Raw genomic sequence first — 19,237 nt, 5'->3', positions numbered from 1 at the left:
CGATGATGATGACGCCTACCACGTCTACAATGACGACGGCTGTGGTGACAACGGTCTCGATGACGGCTGCGTCGTCGTCGTCCATATCTTCGTCGACGACTCTCACATCGTCGACGACAGTCCCGCCGACTACCTCATCGACGAAGGAAAACATTTCCATTTCTGTCAGAAAGCTACAGATTACACTGGAGATTACTTCCCCCTGGAGGGTGACTCATGTACCTCCTGCACTCCTCCTCGAAGAAGAGGGATCTGATGAGGATGATGGACCATTTGGGTATGCGGATAGCCCTTCTCAATTACACGTCAAGTGTCAAGACACAGACTCTGATGGTGAATATGTGGAGGAACAGCAATATGATCCTTCCTCGGATTATCATGACCACTACAAACAGGAGATGGTCTCTATGCCTTCCTCATCTACGACTGGACTTGCAGTCTATGCTTTTGGACTATAGGAGGAGATTCGCAACACAACCTCCAGCTCCAGTTGTGGTGCCAGTTACAGTTGTCCCGCCTGCTCAGCCTGCTACCCTTCAATTGCCACTGCCTCAACTAATGCCTGTGGCCCAGGATGCACCACCTACCGTGCCTCTCATTCAGGATGACACCTTTGATGAGGACCAGGGCAACGTCAGAATACCAGATCCAGATGCAGAGTGGGATGACTGTCATTCCTGATCCGGCTTCTCCTTCACCAGCACCTGTTGATTCTCCCCCTGCAGACATAAAGGGTTTCCATAATTTGATGGTAAGGGCCACTAAGAGATTTGAACTGCCCATGCCCACGGTGCAGTCTGAATGCTTCCTTTATGACTTCAAGGAGCCTTACAAGAAATCAGTTTGTTCTATTTCTATTGTTAGGCACTTTTGGGATGAGGGGGTAAAAGTGATACGGAGTCCAGCCACTGTAATTCCAGCACTGCCTCGCCTTGAGAATAAGTATAAGGCTCTGAACGATAGCCCGGCCTGCTTGGTCAGCCAGCCTAAACTGGACTCAGTCTTCTCTGAGGCTGCTCAAAGAAAGTCCAGAAATCCTTCTGCTCCCCTCATGACAACTCGGGATAAAGAGGGCAGACGCCTCGATAACACAGGCAAGAGGTTTTCCTCCATGTCCAGCTGTTGGTAAGGGCTACGAACGCCTTAGCGTACTTGGTCACTATGATCGCCAGATGTGGTGCGACCTCTCCCCCTATCTGGACCAATTGCCGGAAGATGCGAAAAAAGAAGCGAAGAAGATTCTTCAAGAGGGAGAGAGAGCATCTGCTGAAGTCATTGACTGTGCAATGGACATTGCAACAACTGCGTTCCGCTCCCTGGTGGGCGCTGCTGTCCGCCATCAAGGCTGGCTGCGGGCTACATGGTTTCGTCTTGAGGTCCAAAACAAGATCTTGGATTTTCCCTTTGATTGGGGAGGCGCTCTTTGGGAAACATTTTGATGATGCGCTCCAGGACATTAAGAAAGACACGGAGACCGCAAAATCCTTAGGGACTCTGCAGTACTGCAAGGTCCCCTTCCGTGGAGCCAGAGGTAGAAGTAATGCTACATACAGAGGTAGATACCAGCAACATCAGTATTCCTCATATGGATCAAACTCGCAATCTTATTGGCTGTATTATAACCAGCGGCAAAATCAATCATCCTCTTTCTCTAGATCGAACAACAGAGGAAGACAAGGACGCCAGGGGAGAGACTCCCCTAAGCGTCAATAGCAGCTTGCTGGCTCTTACTAATGTCCCTTCTCCTCCTGTAACATGAGTGGGAGGCCGGATTTCAAATAACCTCCACAACTGGCAGCAAATAACATAGGATCGTTGGGTGCTGAAGATCATTCAATGCGGCCATACTCTGGAATTTGTCCATGCACCACCTTCTAACCCCCCTGGCGCCACTGTGTCAAAACATCCCTGTCTTCTACGTTTGGAAGTCCATCAAATGCTCCTCAAAGGAGCAATAGAGCCGGTTCCTCTATCCCAGCGGGGAGAGGGTTTCTACTCCAGGTCCTTCCTGGTCTGAAAGACTTTAGAAAAGTGGCGCCCTATTCTAGATTTGAGGGAGCTCAACACTTATCTCATCAAACAATCTTTTCGGATGGTTTCTCTGCAGGACATCCTTCGTCTTCTCAACTCAGGGAATTATATGGCCACATCGGATCTAGAGGACGCATACTTTTATGTACCCATCCATCCAGCCCACAGAAGGTTTCTGTGCTTCACAGTAGCCAAGGGCCACTTTCAGTTCAAGGTCCTGCCTTTTGGACTCAGGTCTGCTCCGCGGATCTTTACAAAAGTATTTTCTCCCGTGGCAGCTTTTCTGCGAAAACAGCAGCTTCAGGTTTTCCCTTAGCTGGACGACTGGCTGCTGAAGGCTTCTACCAAGCAGGCGTCGGAGGAATCAGTCGCTGCGTGCACAAGCCTTTTCGACAGTCTCGGTCTGACTCTCAACACAGAAAAATCATCTCTGTGTCCATCCAAAACAGCTCAATTCCTGGGAGCCATTCTGTACACGTCCCTCAACAAAGCCTTTCCGATGCTGGAGAGGCAAGAAAAGCAGATGGCCATGGTCCGTCTGCTGTTAAAAAGACAATCTCTTTCAGTTTGCCTCTAAAAGTCCCTCCTAGGGTCCATTTCCTCCTGCATTCCTCTAATTCCGCACTGCAGGTTGCGGATGCGCCCTCTCCAGGAGGAGCTGGACTTGCAGTGGCGCCAATTCAACAGATCCTTCGAAGACAAGATCTTCGTCAGTGCGTCCATGAGGGACGCTGCATCATGGTGGACAAACGTGGACAATATTTCTCAGGGTCTATCCTTCAGGATCACCCCAGCTCCTCAGATAACTACAGACGCCTCGCTGGAGGGCTGGGGAGCGGTCTTGCAAGACCTTCATGTAAGCAGCCATTGGCTACCCCAACATCATCTACTATATATCAATCTGCTGGAGCTCAGAGCGATTAATCTGGCCTTGCAGGCTTTTCTTCTGCGGATACAGCAGTCTGCAGTTATAGTGCGTACAGGCAATATGACGTTCATGCATTACATAAACAAGGAAGGCGGCACCATATCTCGTCTTTTGTCATAAGAAGCCCAGATGATTTGGGAATGGGCTATCCAGCAGGGGATATCGCTCAAAGCTTAGCATCTTCCAGACGTTATCAACGAGAGGGCGGACACGCTGAGCAAACTAAAATCAGTCAGCCACGAATGAGAACTGGACCATTCCACCCTGGAACAGGTGTTTGGCCTATGGGGCAGGCCATCCACAGACCTCTTTGCCACTCCGGAGAACAAAAAATGCCGATTTTATGCAAGCAGACTTCACCGTCCGGGATGATTGGGGAATGCGCTTTCGATGGCCTGGTCAGGCGCATTTGTTAACGCATTTCCCCCATTCTGCTGATTCCCGGGCTTCTCAGGAAGGTCAAGGCGGACACTTGCAAGATTATCTTGATAGCTCCTGCGTGGCCTCAACAGTTTTGGTTCAAAGAGCTGCATCTCCTCTCCCTGGACCTTCCACTTCCGTTGCCGTCGATTCCTTCGCTGCTGACAATGTCCCAGGGCCAGGTCTGACACCCGGATCCTCAATTCCTGCAGTTGTCGACATAGCTCCTGAGCACCGAGAATTTCTTGGTTTGAACCTTTCAGCAGAATGTAGGGATGGACTTTGTCAGGTATGAGCCCCAAGTGCCAACAAGACATAGTGGTTAAAGTGGAAGTGTTTCTGCATTTGGTGCCAACAAGAGGGTATCCATACTCTTTCTTCCGCATGAAGTTCTTCCTTACATTCTTTCATTATTAAAATCAGGGGTGGCTCACTCATCCATCAAAGTTCATCTTGCCGTCATCGCTCACTTCAGATGCACATCTTCTGGTCCTTCCCTCTGGTCAGCAAGGATAATCAAGCAGTTTCTCAGAGTCTTCCCTCCACTCAAGCCTCCATCTCCTCTTTGGCACCTTAACTTGGTTCTCACCCAGCTCATGAAGCATCCCTCAAGGGGACAATGATACTCTGTACTAACCCAAAATTCATACCGAAAGTGCCTTCAGACTTTCATTTGAATGAGCCGGTCATACTCAAAACTATTTTCCCTCAGCCTTCTACTCAGGCAGAAAAGGCACTCCACTCGCTGGACAATTAGAGGTGCTTAAAGTTCTATCTTCAATGTACTAAGGACTTCAGGAAGTCTCCTCAACTATTTGTATCTTTCAGCGCCCCTCATAAGCGTTTTCCACTTTCCAAGCAGGGTATTGCTTGTTGGATTACCAGCGCTATCCAGTATTGTCAAGGAGCAGCGGCCAAGCCCCTTTAGGGTCGGGTTCGTGCTCACTCAATAAGGGCGATTTCTTCTTCGACAGCCCTCTTTACCACAGTTCCTATCCGGGACATCTGCAGGGCAGCAACCTGGACCAGTACTCGTACAAGACATTACTGCCTGGATTTTTCAATGCAGAGTGACACAGCAGTGGTCCAGGCAGTCCTGAGGAACCTCTTTCATGGACTGGTGAGCTTTCCCTTTCTACCCTCCTTCCGTTTTTTTATACTTATCCTCTTTGCACATTTTTGAAGTCTATTTACTTGTTTCTTCATTGGTTTTCCTTATGTGTATACATGTGTTTATTTTTCCATTGACTTTGATGTTAATGCTTATATTGATGGAATAAGGAATCACAGTTCAAAAAATGTGCTCATAACTGCTAGCTACTCTGATTTAAGCATGGGAATCTATGAAAGTTCCAATACTTGAGTAAGAAAACAAATTACTTACCTTTTACTTTGGTTCTCCAGTATTGGAAACTTTCATAGATTCCCATGCGACCCACCCTCCTCCCCTGGGAAGCCTCAGACTTCAGCAGTTATTCTTTTATACTACGGCTACGAAAATCTGAGGTACTCTCAAGAAGGTTCTACAGGGTGAGGCAAATCTGATTGGTTGTTCGTTATTTGGTCTCTTTTACAAAAAGAGATGGATCTGTTACAAAACTAGAATGGGCTTAAGCCTGGCTTCTTCTTTTGTAATGGTTTCTATTGCTATTTTATGTATACCGGCGACTCCCATCTCGACGACGGGGAATGATTCAAGCATGGAAATCTATGAAAGTTTCCAATACTGGAGAACCAAAGTTACAAGTAAGTAACTTGCTTTCGTATCCCTTTTTGAGTTTGTGGGTTACTTAGTGTGACATTTCAGGTTTTAGCTCGATGTTGGACAAGGTTAGATACATGTCATTATTTTGAGGCCCTAATGGTTTTTCAGCCTACTATTACAACAGGTAGCTAGATAATATGCGTCCACTGTACTGGGGATCTGGATTTTATTTCCCATTTACAGTATATGCAATGTTACATCTCGAGTATCAACAGATACCACCTAGGACACAGAAGCACTCACTGATGATTAGTGTCAGAAGACCCATTAGGTGTAAAAAATAAATATTTTAAATTAATCTCTGGTTCATTGCCTTTTTTCACAATATAGTTTCATTACCTTTAGCTTCTTGTATTCATTCAGTTTTTTATAAGGTGCTTCCTGATGTCTACTGCTTTTAACCCCTCCCCTGCTGGTGACGAACCCCACCCGCCACGCCCGCGGTGGGCGTGTGCTGATGACGGCTGGGGTTCGTCACGGCCCGCCCTGTTCTTTTGTTTACCGCACAGCGGTAAAATCGCGGCCGCAGCGAAGGGGTTAACAGTCGAATCAGTTTAGTTTTTTTATTTGTTTGTTTGCTCCGGTACTTAGACCCATCAACGATATAAAAACAAATTAAAAATATATACATCATGCACCAGAATTATGTAAAATATACATTCCCCAACCAGAGCTCACAGTGGGGACCGATGCATCACTTCTGGGATGATGTGGCCACATAGGGGAGGTGGAGATCAGAAGCCTCTGGTCTCCGGTGGAGTCCGGGCTCCACATCAACCTTCTGGAGCTTCAGGCGATTCGTCTTATACTCAAGGCATTCCTTCCCTCTGTCCGGGGAAGAGTGGTGCAGGTGTGTACGGATAACACTACTACCATGTGGTACTGCAACAAACAAGGCGGGGTGGGGTCGTGGACCCTATGTCAGGAGGCGCTCCGCCTCTGGACATGGCTGGAACATCAAGGAATATCCCTGGTGGTTGAACACCTGTCAGATTCCCTGAACACAAGGGCGGATGAACTCTGCCGCAGGTGCATGATTGGTCACGAATGGCATCTTCACTCGGAGGTGGTGCATGGTCTCATTCAGCAGTGGGAAGAGCCTTGGTTAGATCTAGTAGCCACCGATGCGAACGCACAATGTCAGCAGTTCTGCGCTTTGAAATTTCCAAGGTTGCACTCGCTAGGCGATGCTTTTCGTCACAAGTGAAGTTGCAGTCTTCTATATGCCTTTCTGCCTATACCACTTCTGCCCAGAGTGCTGAAGAACATAAAGTGCGACCGGGCCCCAGTCTTTCTTGTGGCTCCGGATTTGGCCCCAAGAGTCTGGTATCCGAGCTGCTCAACAGGCCCATCGATCCTCCTATCCGACTGCCTTTTCGGTAGGATCTTCTGTTGCAGCAGCAGGGGACGCTCTTCCACCCGAACTTGTTCAGCCTCCACCTCCTTGCGTGGAGATTGAGCCGCAGCAGTTGACGTCGTTTGACCTGCCTCCCGAAGTCTGCGATGTTATCTTTGCAGCCAGGCGTCCCCCCACTAAGATGGTATACGACTGCAGATGGAACAGATTTGTGGCATGGTGTACAGCAAAGGCTGTGGATCCCCTTTCCACCCCTCTTTCTGAGGTTCTCTTGTTTCTTCTTTCTTTGGCCCAGCAGGGCTCTGCTCTGGGCACTCTAAAAGGCTACATCGAAGCCAATTCAGCCTTCCTGAGCAGCCTTTTCTTTTTAAGTCCCCTGTTGTAAATAGATTCCTTAAAGGCATTACTCATCTTTTTCCTCGTGTTCCTTCCGTAATGCCCCAGTGGGACTTGAACTTGGTGCTTACCTATCTTATGTGTGCTCTCTTTGAGCGCTCCATAACTGTCCTCTCAGGCTTCTTACTTTGAAATCTGCCTTTCTGGTGGCCAACAACTCTGCCCGCAGGTTGAGTGAGCTACAAGCTCTTTCTTCCAAGCCTCCCTTTCTGGCTGTCCATCCGGACAAGGTCGTCCTTAAAACTAGACCTTTTTCTTCCCAAGGTGGTTACTTCTTTCCACATTGGCCAAACCATTACTTTGCCTACCTTCTTTCCTCCGCCTCATCCTTCAAAAGAGGAAGAGGGGCTCCACCGCCTGGATCCAAAATGTGTGCTTTCCTTCTATCTGGATCACACAGAACAATTCCGGGTGGACGACCAGCTCTTTGTTGGGTATGTGGGCGCTATGAAAGATCGGGCCGTGCACAAACTGACCATCTCCAGGTGGGTCGTTAAGTGCATCAAAGCTTGCTATTCTATGGCAAAGAATGAGCCTCCAGTGAGCCTGCGCGCCCATTTCACTAGGGCGACAGCGGCCACCACTGATTTGGAACAGGGAGTCCCCCATAATGACATCTGTCAGGCAGCTACCTGGGCCTCACTGCATACATTCACCTAACACTCCTGCCTGGACAGCCACGTCCAGAGAGACTGCTTCTTCGGCCGTTCTGTTCTCCAGGACTTTCTGGTGTGAACTTGGTTCGCAGACCCACCTCTGGGATTGGTAGTGCTGGTGTATCTATTCTAAGGTAAGGAATCTATAACTAACTGTTTCTTTCAGATTAACAAGTTACTTGATATATCTGTAAGAAACATATGTTAGTTATAGATTCTTTACCGCCCCACCCATCCTCCCCATTCTGCGAAATGACTTCTAGGGTTAAATACATCCATTCAGGGCCCTAGTTTAGTGCACCAGTGGTCAATGTCTTGCATGGCTCTGCGCTTTTAGCATGGAAAGTCTGACGTCAGCACACAAGGGCAGTGTCTATGTAGCTACCACTGCGTCATCCCGGCAACCAAGACACCGACGACGAACATGGAGTCGACTGATGCCACCTTCCGACGCACAGGGGTACTGCTGACGAAAAGCTTCCTGGATCCTGTTTGACTTCTGGGGGTAATTCTAAAGTAAGGAATCTATAACTAACCTATGTTTCTTACAGATATATTGTTTTTTTTTTAATTAAATTATTATGCAACTAACATCCACTGCCATCATTGGCAGTGTAAATATAGTAAACAAAAGATACAACCATGCAGTATCAAGTATATCTTCAGCGATCAGAGTGTACAATACAGACATTGCATAGGTGACACAAACATGGCACAACGAATACGAGCGCACAACATAGATAATGGCAACAGAGTCAGTTGAGAGTGTTAAACATTATCATCTGGCACTGGAATGGCAAGGAATTGTTTAAGCGGACCCTAATATCTTTCGGTCGGGAGGTTACAGGCAATTCTTCAGCATAAAGTTCTAAATTTTCTTTACAATATACCATGTCCTTCATCCACCCCTCCAACTTCGGTACAAGTGCGCTGTCCCATGTAAACAGAGTACGACGTTTTGCGAGCAAGAGGGCAACTCTCACAAACCTGCCCGTTGTACCCTTCAGGTGGGGGAAATAGTTTAGCAGACATACCAGAGGTGTACAGGGGAGTATAATGCCCGTCAGTTTGGATACGGTGAAGCACCTCTTCCCAATAGTGGAACACTGGATCGCAACGCCAGGCAAGATGTAAGAAATCAGCATGCAGTTGCCTACAACGTTTGCATTGATCTGAGTCTCTCGAACCCATTCTATATAATTTGATTGATGCAGAAATTTAAAATGAATAATACGCAAATTCCCATTGGGTGTGAGGCGGCCTGTCAGCTGACACACACGCTCCCATTCCTCTTCAGTGATCTGGGGATCTAATATATCGCTCCATCTTGCGAGACTTTTATCGGGTCCCCTGACCGTTTCTTCCTGTACCGTCTTGTATAATTTAGTGATCAGTTTCTTCCTAGTTGGTGTTACCAGCAGTAGTTGCAGTGACAATAGTGTTGGAGGTTCAACCGGAAAATCAGGATAGTGGTCTTGCATGGCACGTTTGAGGCGGTAACAAGTGTATTGAAATAAGGACGAGGGGTTCTGTATGTATTCCAAATCACTTTGTGTAAGATAGCGCCCTTCATGATATAGGTCGCGCATATGCGTTATGCCAGCTTCTTTTAATGATTTTAGAGGACCCACCTCCTGAGTGACCGATAAGGCGGCGTGATGGGCCAATGGCAGTGCAGGTGGGTATATTGGTAGTTTGTGTGCTCTATCACCAATTGCTTGCCACGCAGCAATAGTCATATCAAGTGTGTTGATTTCGGTCTTTGGCGTATGCCTATTCACGTGCGTCAGTATGCCACTAAGTGGGGTGGGATGAGCATCCCCGTCCTCTACCGTTACGTGTGGTATAAAGTCAAGTATTCTGAACCAGTAGTACGCATACTGGGCTTGAGCGCAGAGATAATATACGTAGAAGTCTGGTGCGGCGAAACCCCCTTTGTGATAAGACAGTGTCAGTGTTTGCCAGCTAATTCTAGGCTGTCTAGTACCCCATATTAAGGGTAAAAGTTGGGTTCTTAACGTTTAAAAAAAATGTTGAGTCAATTTTATCGGTATGTTGCAATAAAGGTATAAGAAGCGGGGAAGAATAACCATTTTTATTACTGCAATACGGTCCGCCAAAGACAGCGGTAGATGCGACCATCTGTCCACTTGTCGTATTAATGTCATAAGCCCGACCCTAATTTTCTCTGATTACCACGTCGGGATCTCGGTGCAACCATACGCCGAGATATTTAACTGTCAGTCGTCCACAACAAAGGGTATTCCAAAGGAGGCTGGGATGTGATTACTGTTAGTGGTATAATGACCGATTTCTCCCAGTTTATTGTGAGTCCAGAGAACATACCAAATCTGATGTATTCTCGGAGAACAGGAGATAGGTGCTGTTGGGGTTCTCTGATAAAAAGGACCATGTCATCCGCATACATCGATATGCCGACTGGCCGGTGGTTAAAGTTAAGGGCAGACGCTCTATGACATTGTCGGATCTTACAAGCAAGTGGTTCAAGCACGAGGGCAAAGAGAAGAGGGGACAATGGACATCCCTGCCTGGTGCCCCGCTCTATCTGAAACGGAGTAGAGGTGTGACTGCCCACGCGCACTCTGGTTGTTGTGTCCATGTACAGAACCTGGATCCACTGTATTATGACTGTAGGGAACCCCATTCTACGCAGTATGTGAAACATGTAACCCCATTCTATGCAGTCAAATGCTTTAGCCGCATCAAGCATGATAGCAGCCGCCGGTAAATCAGGGTTGAGTATGTGGAACATGGAGAAGATAGTGCACAGGTTATGGGAGGTGGATCTTTCCGGCACAAATCCAGATTGATCAGGGAGCACGATAAGGAGCATCAGAGGTTGAATCTTTGTGGCCAATATTTTTGCCAGTATTTTTGCGTCTAGATTAATTAATGAGAAGGGGCGGTGGGACTCACATAACGTGGGTGATTTGTCTTTCTTGAGAAGTGTAAGGATCATGGCCTGCAGTGAAGAAGTGGGTAGGGTACCGGTATTGTGTGAGTCAGCATACATTTCTAGTAGATGAGGTGCAAGAAGGTCCACGTACGCTTTATAAAATTCTGCTGTTAAGCCATCCGGCCCCGGCGCCTTGCTATTGGGAAGGGAGAGAATAGCGCTCCTAACATCCGTTTCATCTGTGGGCACAGATAGGTATTTCTGATGTATATCCGATAACCATGCACACGCTATGTGAACATTCTGATCTTGTTGCCTACAATTATCCTAAGTTGTACCAAACTCCCTCCCTCCATCCACTTTAGCAACCCAATCTTGCCAAAGACAGATCCCACTGTCATAACCAAAAACTTGGAACAAGATAGTACAGTAAGAAAAGTAGTGACTGGGTACACCCAGTAGGGGACACAGCGGCTACAACCACTTCCCGAATGTACAGGAAGGGGCCGCCTTTCAGTTTCTTGCGCTTCTAACTTTTAGCCCACTATAGTAAAAAACAACATAGATATGATGAGCTGTATGACAACCCCAGCACAAAAGTCAGCATGAGGATACATGTAAGGTATATAACTTGCCAGATCTCTGTAGCATTGCGTCCACAATTAGAAAGCAAAAAGAGGAACATTTTCATGTGGGTCAGTTATTCGCAATAATCCTGCCTAAATATCATGTAAAAGTAACACATGAGTGGATAGAGCATGTATATAGGAGGCAGTGTGAACGCATGTCTCTATCTCGGGGGTAGGGCCAGGTCCTGTATCAAATAAGCTGTCAATAGTGACTCTGTGTAATCATTAACAGGGCATCAAGTATACCAAAGGATACACCATAATGGCGGACTTGTTCCAGTCAGTCATCGACATCAGAAGCTTGAGTGGAATATCGTTGTTTTCGTTGCAGTGATTAAGAGTGGTCCATGGTCAGTTTCGGGTTCACGAATATCTTTACATCCTTGTCAGTGCCTATACGGAGCCGGGCAGGGTATAACATGGCATATGGGAACCGTTCTTTCATAAGGAGTTTTTTGACTCCCTGGAACTCCTTGCGTGCTGCCTGGACCGTGGCTGTGAAATCCGGAAAGAAGGAGAGGATGTTGCCTTGATAATTGATGGTGCCTTTCTGTCTTGTAATGCGTAGTATTGTGTCCCGATCTCTAAAATTCAGTAGTCTTGCGATAATGGGCCGCGGAGGGGCACCAGGCGGCAGCAGCGCCGCCAGAGATCTGTGAGCGTGTTCAATGGCAAACATGGCGGACAGATTCTCAGCCTCGCAGATGTCCCGGAGCATAGCTTTGACGTAGTCTTCCAGTCGTCCTACATTTGTTGATTCCGGTAGCCCAAAAATGCGCACATTGTTGCGCCTTGAGCGCGCTTCAATGTCCTCATTCTTTGCTTGTATTACCGCTAGAAGCTGTGTGATGTCCGTGGTTTTGGCGGCACCTTGCTGTAGGCCGTCCTCGGCATCCGATATATGTTGTTCATCCTCGCCGATCCGCACCGCCTGTTTATCCAATTTTGATGACATGTGGTCCATTCAACCATTGAGAGCCTCTATTTTACCATCAATAGATTGCAGGCTGGCCTGGATGGCGGATAAGGTTTTCTCTAAGGCGGTCGGGGCCTGCGCAGCCGTGTCCAACTCCGAATCCGACGCCGCATTTTGCGAGGTTTTACCCCCTTTACGCAGTTCAAATGTGAGTCGTGGTTGATTCTTTTCCGGCTTGCCCATGTCTGCAGTGAGTTCCGTGCAAGTCTCGAATTCAGCTGTCAGGTAATCACGGGGCTGCGGAGTTGGCGTTGTTTGATATCAAAACATCTTGTGATGTGTGTTGTCGGTCTACAGGGGGTCTGTCTCTGAAAACAGGTCGGGGGTGTTCTCCCAAATTATGAAGGAGCAGTTGGGCAGGGGGTTCTCAGCGCCTGCGTTACCCAGGTCGCTGTCAGTGCACTCCAAACAGTCTGTGCATACACAAGTAGTGGTTAACCTCTCTGGTACGTGCGTGCCGCCAAGCAGCGCGCTCCACTGTCCATCAGCGCTGTATCTTACTCACTACCCGGGATAAGAGTATGGTTGCAAGTGCGTAGACTCGGGCGTGAAGCCTGCAAGGGTGGTGGGTCAGGAATACTGTGCGTCCGATATCCAGTACAAGACCCTCACATAGGTCCTGAGCACGAAGGTCAGCAGCAAACGAGCAGAGTCAGACAGGCTAAAGATCCAATCGGCCACAGTGACAAAAAAAGTTTGGTTCAACGGCCCCCTCAAGTCTCGGCAGCATTGTAGACTCAAGCCAGCGGCACCGGTGCAAGTCCGCGCAGGACCCAGCCGCGACCAGCCTCGATCGCTCAGCAGGTGTGGTAGACCAACAAAGGCGTCACCCCCAATGTTCAGCGCAGGGCCTTCGCCTAGGCCCAAAGTCGGCAAGTCATCCACAGTCCAGCAGAACTAAATTGTTGTAAAAGCCGGCTGGTTTTAATTACAATGTAAATGTAAATCAGGCAAAACGCTCTTCTTAACGTGCAACAGCGTCTCAGCCTGGGATTATTGGCAGCCATGTATCTCACAGGCCCCAGCCGCAGTGATCTGCCTTTGCGCGACCGGGCACCCTGTCCGGGATTAGCAGCAGTCAGGCCGAGTAGCGCAAGTCCCAGCCGGAGTTAACTTCACTCATTTGGCCTGGTGCCGCGTCCTGTGCGCACGGGGAGAGACGTGCTGCAGTCCGCGAGGGCAGACTCCCGTAGTCAAAGCCGGCGGCTCAATTAGTTTCGGCACCCCGCACCTTCTGCTCATATAACGGGCACTCATCCCCAGGGATTTTCAGCTCCCGCAGCAGCAGACTCTGGAGCTCTAGCGCAGCAAGCAGTGGTCTACCTTCGTAGCGGCACACTCGATCCTGGTGTCTGTGCAGGTTACAGCGCCGGCGGTCGTCCACAGGCGCAGCGTCGATCCGGGATTCTCACCTCATGGGCGCTCAACCTTCAGCAGTCCAATCCTCAATGCCGAGCCCCGCGACCTCCGTTCCTCCTGTCAAAGGCAGCCTTCGATAGTGCGGTGCTGCGGCAATCCGACAAGCCCAGCAGATAGCAGTACTGGGTAGTTAAGAAGCAGGATGATGAAGGATTATTAAGGCAGCCGGCAGAGCAGCACTACAATGCGGCCATCTTGTGGTGCGCCAAGCCACGCCCCTCACAGATGTATCGTTAGCGAAGGTAAATAACTTGTTCGATAACTCCAGTAAGTCCCACACAGAATTGCTGAGATATGTTATAAAGTCACGCCCCCTTTCTCTACCACCCTGCAAACACGTCACCTGTCGCACTATTGGTTGTGGAATGATATCCTCTTGGATGCTGAGGGTTCTTGGTAGCCCAGAAGCCCTCTTGTTGCCTCCAGTAAGTCCTACACAGCAGGATTCCTGAGAGCTGGGCGGAGGTCTCACCCCTTTTATCCACCACTCTACAAACGCACTACTAGTTAAAAAATTATAGAAATTCACTTAAAAAAACAAAGGTTACGGGGTCTTTGTAGTTAGGAATTAGAATTTTTTTTTTAAACTCTGAGATTCACTGAAAATACCAAAAGTTACAGGGACGTTATAGTTAAGCTCAGATTTCACTCGTACAAAACCAGTAAAATTCAGTAGTCATAGTTACCTGAGCTAACTATAACTTGTGTCCCCACAATGCAATGCTTATGACCTTGCATTTTATATCACTCATGACATGGCCAGGACGTCACTGATGACATCGCAAATTACATCACTGATGACATCATCCACAGAACCACTCACACCTCCATACAACCTCTTGTATGCCTGCTATCTGAAAGAGACACGTTAGTGATAGATTCCTTACCTTAGAATATCCCCAGGCGTCAGACTGGATCCGGAAAGTTTTGCGTAGCAGTACCCTTGCGCGTCGGTAGGCGTCGTCTGCGGCTCCGCGTCAGTCGTCGGCGTCGTGGGCGCCGTGATGACGTCGTCGGAGTACTCAGACGCCGCCTCCGCGTGCTGACGTCAGTTCTTCTTTTTTCCGCGCCAGCCAGCGCAGATCTGGAAAGAGCAGTTCCCTAGTCACTTTTTGACTAAACTTTAGTGATCTTTTTTGATCCACTTCGAAGTCTTTACGACTCCGACGGTGCCGTTAGGGATGCCCGGATTCAAGCATTGCGACGAGTGCAACCGTACCATGTCGGTCACAGATCCCCACCGCCTGTGCCTGATGAGTTTGGGCGTCGGCCATGACGACGAGGCCTGCTCCGACTGTCGGGCCCTTTCGAGGAAGGCCAGGCGGGAGCGGTCCCGCAGGCGACTCGAAATCCGCCAGTCGGCCCCGCGCCGTGTGAGGTCCCGGTCCCACGGGAGGTCGAGGGACAGGTCGCGGGGACGGAGCCGTCACAGCTCCGGGAGTCGGCGCCACTCCTCCGGGTCCAAGTCGTCAGGTAAGAAGCACAAGAAGTCGAAGAGACGTCATCGCTCTTCCGACTCCCCCACCCCCCCCCCCCCCCCCCCCCCCCACCCCCCCACCCCGACGCTCGCGCGATGCGGCCGGGGGTTCGGGTGACACCGCCCACGCAGATCCTCGGGCTCCTCGGGCGTCGCGGGCGCAGCGTCCGGCCCCATACCCCCCGGTCCCTGGGCTGAACGCGAAGCCGGAGGAGATCGAGCGTTTCCTCATGGCCATTAGGTCCCTTTCTCCACCAACGGGTTCCGCGGCGCCTTCGGGCCCAGTGAACCAGTCTGGGGGCCCTAGTGGGTCGGGGGCTACGACCCAGACGCCGTCGGGTGCTTCGGCCTCGACGCCGCCGGCGCCTTCGGGCCCGGCGCCGCAGGGCCCCACGATCCTGACACCGCCGGTGCCCTCGGGCCCGGCGCCGCAGGGTGCCGCTGGACCCTCCTCGGGCAATGGACCGTCCCCGGTGGACCTTACGATCCCCCCGGGGTCGGTCCGTGTGGTGTCCCCTCCGGCGTCGTCCTCGGGCGGCGCCGGCCCCGATGCCTCCTCTCAAACGGTTCCGACGTCGGGACGACGCCTATCGGCGCCGCTCTCAACGCCGTTCGGAGATTTTCATTTCTATGAACAGTCCTCATTCACTTATGACCCTGAATCTCAGGAGATGGGGGAAGAGGAGAATTGGGAGGGGTCTGAGGACCCTCTGACAAGGGAATGTCAGTCTAACATGGACTGGACAGGAGACCTTGGGGAGGCCAGTGGCCTGGACATCTCCCCAGACACTGGATTCGTCTCTCCTCCTACCGTGGCTTTGAAGGAGGGCGCTACATATAGTGTGGTGTTGATGAGGGCTGCTGATGCCTTGGGCCTTGAGCTCCCCGTCGCGGCCGTGAGGACTAACCTCCTCACTGAGGTCCTTAAGCCGCAGCCAGCCTTCCCGACGGCTCCCCCCGATCGGGAATCCAAGAGGTACGAGGCCTATGGCAAAAAGGTGTTCTCGTCCCTTAGCTTGGGACTGCGGTCTTCCAACACCGCATGCCTCTTGGGCCGTTACACCCACTCTCTGTGGGAAACGGTGGCGGAAGTGCTGCCAGAGTGTCCGTTGGAGGTACGGGCCAAACTCGGCCAAGCCCTACTGGAGGGCTGGGACGCAGCGAAGTATAATATCAGGTGCGGACTGGATACTACTGACTCGCTGGGCAGAGCGATCATGGGCATGCCGTTCGATGGCCGTCGCCTCTTTGGCGACAAGGCAGACAATGCGCTTGAGCGCTTTAAGGACTCCAGGGCTACGGCCAAGTCCTTGGGCCTCTCGGCCCTGCGCCAGCAAATGGGTGCCTTTCGCCCCTTTCGTGGCCAGGGAAGGGGCGCCCCCACACGTGCCGCCAGCCAATCGCCGCAAACTGTCGTCCAGCGCGGCGGCGGCCGTGGAAACCGCCGTGGAGGTGGTCGGGGAAACAAGCGGAGCCAGTCCACACCTGACCCCGCAGCATCCGCCTCTAAACCCTCCTAGTCCGTGCTTTTCGGCCCATGTGACGCCAGTGGGAGGCAGGGTTCGCCATCACCACTCTCACTGGCGCACAGTCACTTCGGACAGGTGGGTGCTGCAGATCGTCCGAAGGGGCTACTCCCTCCCCTTCGAGACGACCCCTCAAGCCATGCCTCCGCAACACCACCGCGTATCGGGGGATCACTTGCGGCTCCTGCAGGAGGAAGTGTCGGCCCTCTTTGCCAAGGGGGCCATCGAGCGCGTTCCTGGGCCAGAAGTAGGACGTGGTTGCTACTCGCACTACTTCCTGGTACCCAAGAAGGGCAAAGGGGGCCTACGCCCTATCTTGGATCTGATGAACGTCAACGGCTTCCTCCGGAAGGAGAAGTTCAAAATGCTGACACTAGCTCAGGTCTTGGCTGCCCTAGACCCAGGAGACTGGATAGTAGCGTTGGACTTGCAGGACGCATACTTCCACATCCCCGTCCTGCCGGCCCACCGGCGTTACCTGCGGTTCACGGTAGGCCTCGAGCACTTTCAGTTTACCGTGCTCCCCTTCGGCCTTACCAGCGCCCCACGGGTGTTCACGAAGGTGATGGCGGTGGTGGCAGCTCACCTGCGCAGGTTAGGGGTTTCAGTCTTCCCCTACCTAGACGACTGGTAGTTGAAGGCGGGCTCGCCCCAGGCAGTCGTCAACCACCTCCAGACTACGGCGGATCTCCTGCACCGGCTGGGATTTTCCATCAATGTGCCGAAGTCACACCTGTGCCCCTCTCAGAAGCTCCTTTTCATCGGAGCGGTTCTCGACTCAGCGCAGTTTCGGGTTTACCCGCCCGAACAGCGGGTTTGGGATATACAGGCCCTGATTCCGATCTTCGGGCCGTTATCCCGGGTTTCGGTCAGGTTGACGCTGCGGCTTCTGGGGCTGATGGCCTCCTGCATCCTTCTGGTGCATCACGCACGGTGGCGGATGCGGGCTCTGCAGTGGGACCTGAAGTTTCAGTGGGCCCAGCACCGGGGCAACCTGTCCGACCATGTCCTGATCTCGGAGGGCAGTGGTGGCTCACGGACCGCGATTGGGTCAACGGCAGATCCCTCTCCCTTCCCCAACCGGAGCGCGTGGTTGTGACGGACGCGTCCCTCCAGGGCTGGGGAGGCCACTTGGGAGAGGCGGAGATCAGAGGCCTCTGGTCTCCGGCGGAGTCCCGGCTCCATATAAATCTGTTGGAGCTCCGGGCGATTCGTCTGGCACTGAAAGCATTCCCCCCGTCTGTCCGAGGGAGTGCAGTGCAGGTGTTCACGGACAACACCACCGCCATGTGGTACTGCAACAAACAGGGCGGGGTGGGGTCGTGGACCCTATGCCAGGAGGCTCTGCGCCTCTGGCAATGGCTGGAACATCAGGGCGTGACTCTGGTGGTTCAACACCTGGCAGGTTCTCTGAACGCCAGGGCGGACGAACTCAGCCGTCGGTGCTCGATGGATCACGAATGGCGTCTGAATTCGGACGTGGCGCAAGGCCTCTTTCTGCGATGGGGAGAGCCTTGGTTAGATCTATTCGCCACCGAAGAGAACGCGCAATGTCATCAGTTCTGAGCGTTGGAATTTCCAAGGCGGCACTCGCTCGAAGACGCTTTTCGTCGCGAGTGGAGCTGCGGTCTGTTGTACGCCTTTCCGCCTATACCTCTTCTGCCCAGAGTGCTGAAGAAGATCAAGCGCGACCGGGCACAAGTCATCCTTGTGGCTCTGGACTGGGCACGAAGGTACTGGTATCCCGAGCTACTCAGTATGTCAGTCGATCCCCCGGTTCGTCTGCCTCTTCAGGAGGACCTTCTGTCGCAGCAGCAGGGGACGGTCCTCCACCCGAACCTGTCCAGTCTCCACCTCCATGCATGGAGATTTAGCGGCGGCAGTTGAGGCCATTTGACTTGCCTCCTGAAGTTTGCAATATCATTCTGGCAGCCAGGCGTCCCTCCACAAAGACGGTATACGCCTGCAGGTGGAACACATTTGTGGCATGGTGCACAGCAAAGGCTGTGGATCCCCTCAATGCCCCTCTCTCTGAGGTTCTTCTCTTCCTTCTTTCTCTTGCCCAGCAGGGCTCTGCTCTGGGTACTATCAAGGGCTATCTTTCGGCTCTTTCAGCCTTTCTGAGGCTGCCTGACCAACCTTCTTTGTTCAAGTCCCCCATCGTAAATCGATTCCTGAAGGGCATCACTCATACTTTTCCTCCTGTTCCCTTCGTGATGCCTCAGTGGGGCTTGAACCTGGTTCTCACATTTCTGATGTGCGCTCCCTTTGAGCCACTTCACAACTGTCCTCTTCGTCTTCTTTCTTTGAAGACTGCCTTCCTGGTAGCCATCACCTCTGCCAGGAGAGTGAGTGAGCTCCAGGCTCTTTCTTGTAAGCCTCCTTTCCTTTCAGTCCATCCGGACAAGGTTGTTTTGAGGACTAGGCCCTCCTTCTTGCCTAAGGTGGTCACGGCCTTCCACATTGGGCAGTCCATCACATTGCCCACCTTCTTTCCGCCTCCGCACCCCTCGAGAGAGAGGAGGAGAGGCTCCACCGTCTGGACCCAAAACGTGCGCTCTCGTTCTATCTGGATCGCACACGCCAGTTCCGGGTGGATGATCAACTCTTTGTTGGGTACGCGGTGTAGGAGAGTAGGGTCTGCAATCCTATGATCACCCAGATTTTTTTGCTTTTGTTTCACTGGTTTACGACTTTCTCTGGCTATGGGCCTGCCAATCAGACCCACAGCCTAGCTGTT

General features: G+C 51.4%; 1 protein-coding gene across 18 annotated transcripts in view; it reads left to right on the top strand.

The window, feature by feature from the left end:
• AFDN (afadin, adherens junction formation factor) overlaps positions 1–19,237 on the top strand; it is a 2,152,715-nt gene that overhangs the window by 930,143 nt on the left and 1,203,335 nt on the right. The gene's annotated exons all lie outside the window — the stretch shown is intronic.

Source organism: Lissotriton vulgaris, chromosome 6 (genome assembly GCF_964263255.1).
Source record: "Lissotriton vulgaris chromosome 6, aLisVul1.2, whole genome shotgun sequence".
Taxonomy (NCBI): Eukaryota; Metazoa; Chordata; class Amphibia; order Caudata; family Salamandridae; genus Lissotriton; species Lissotriton vulgaris.
This window is presented reverse-complemented; position numbering and strand designations above follow the sequence as displayed.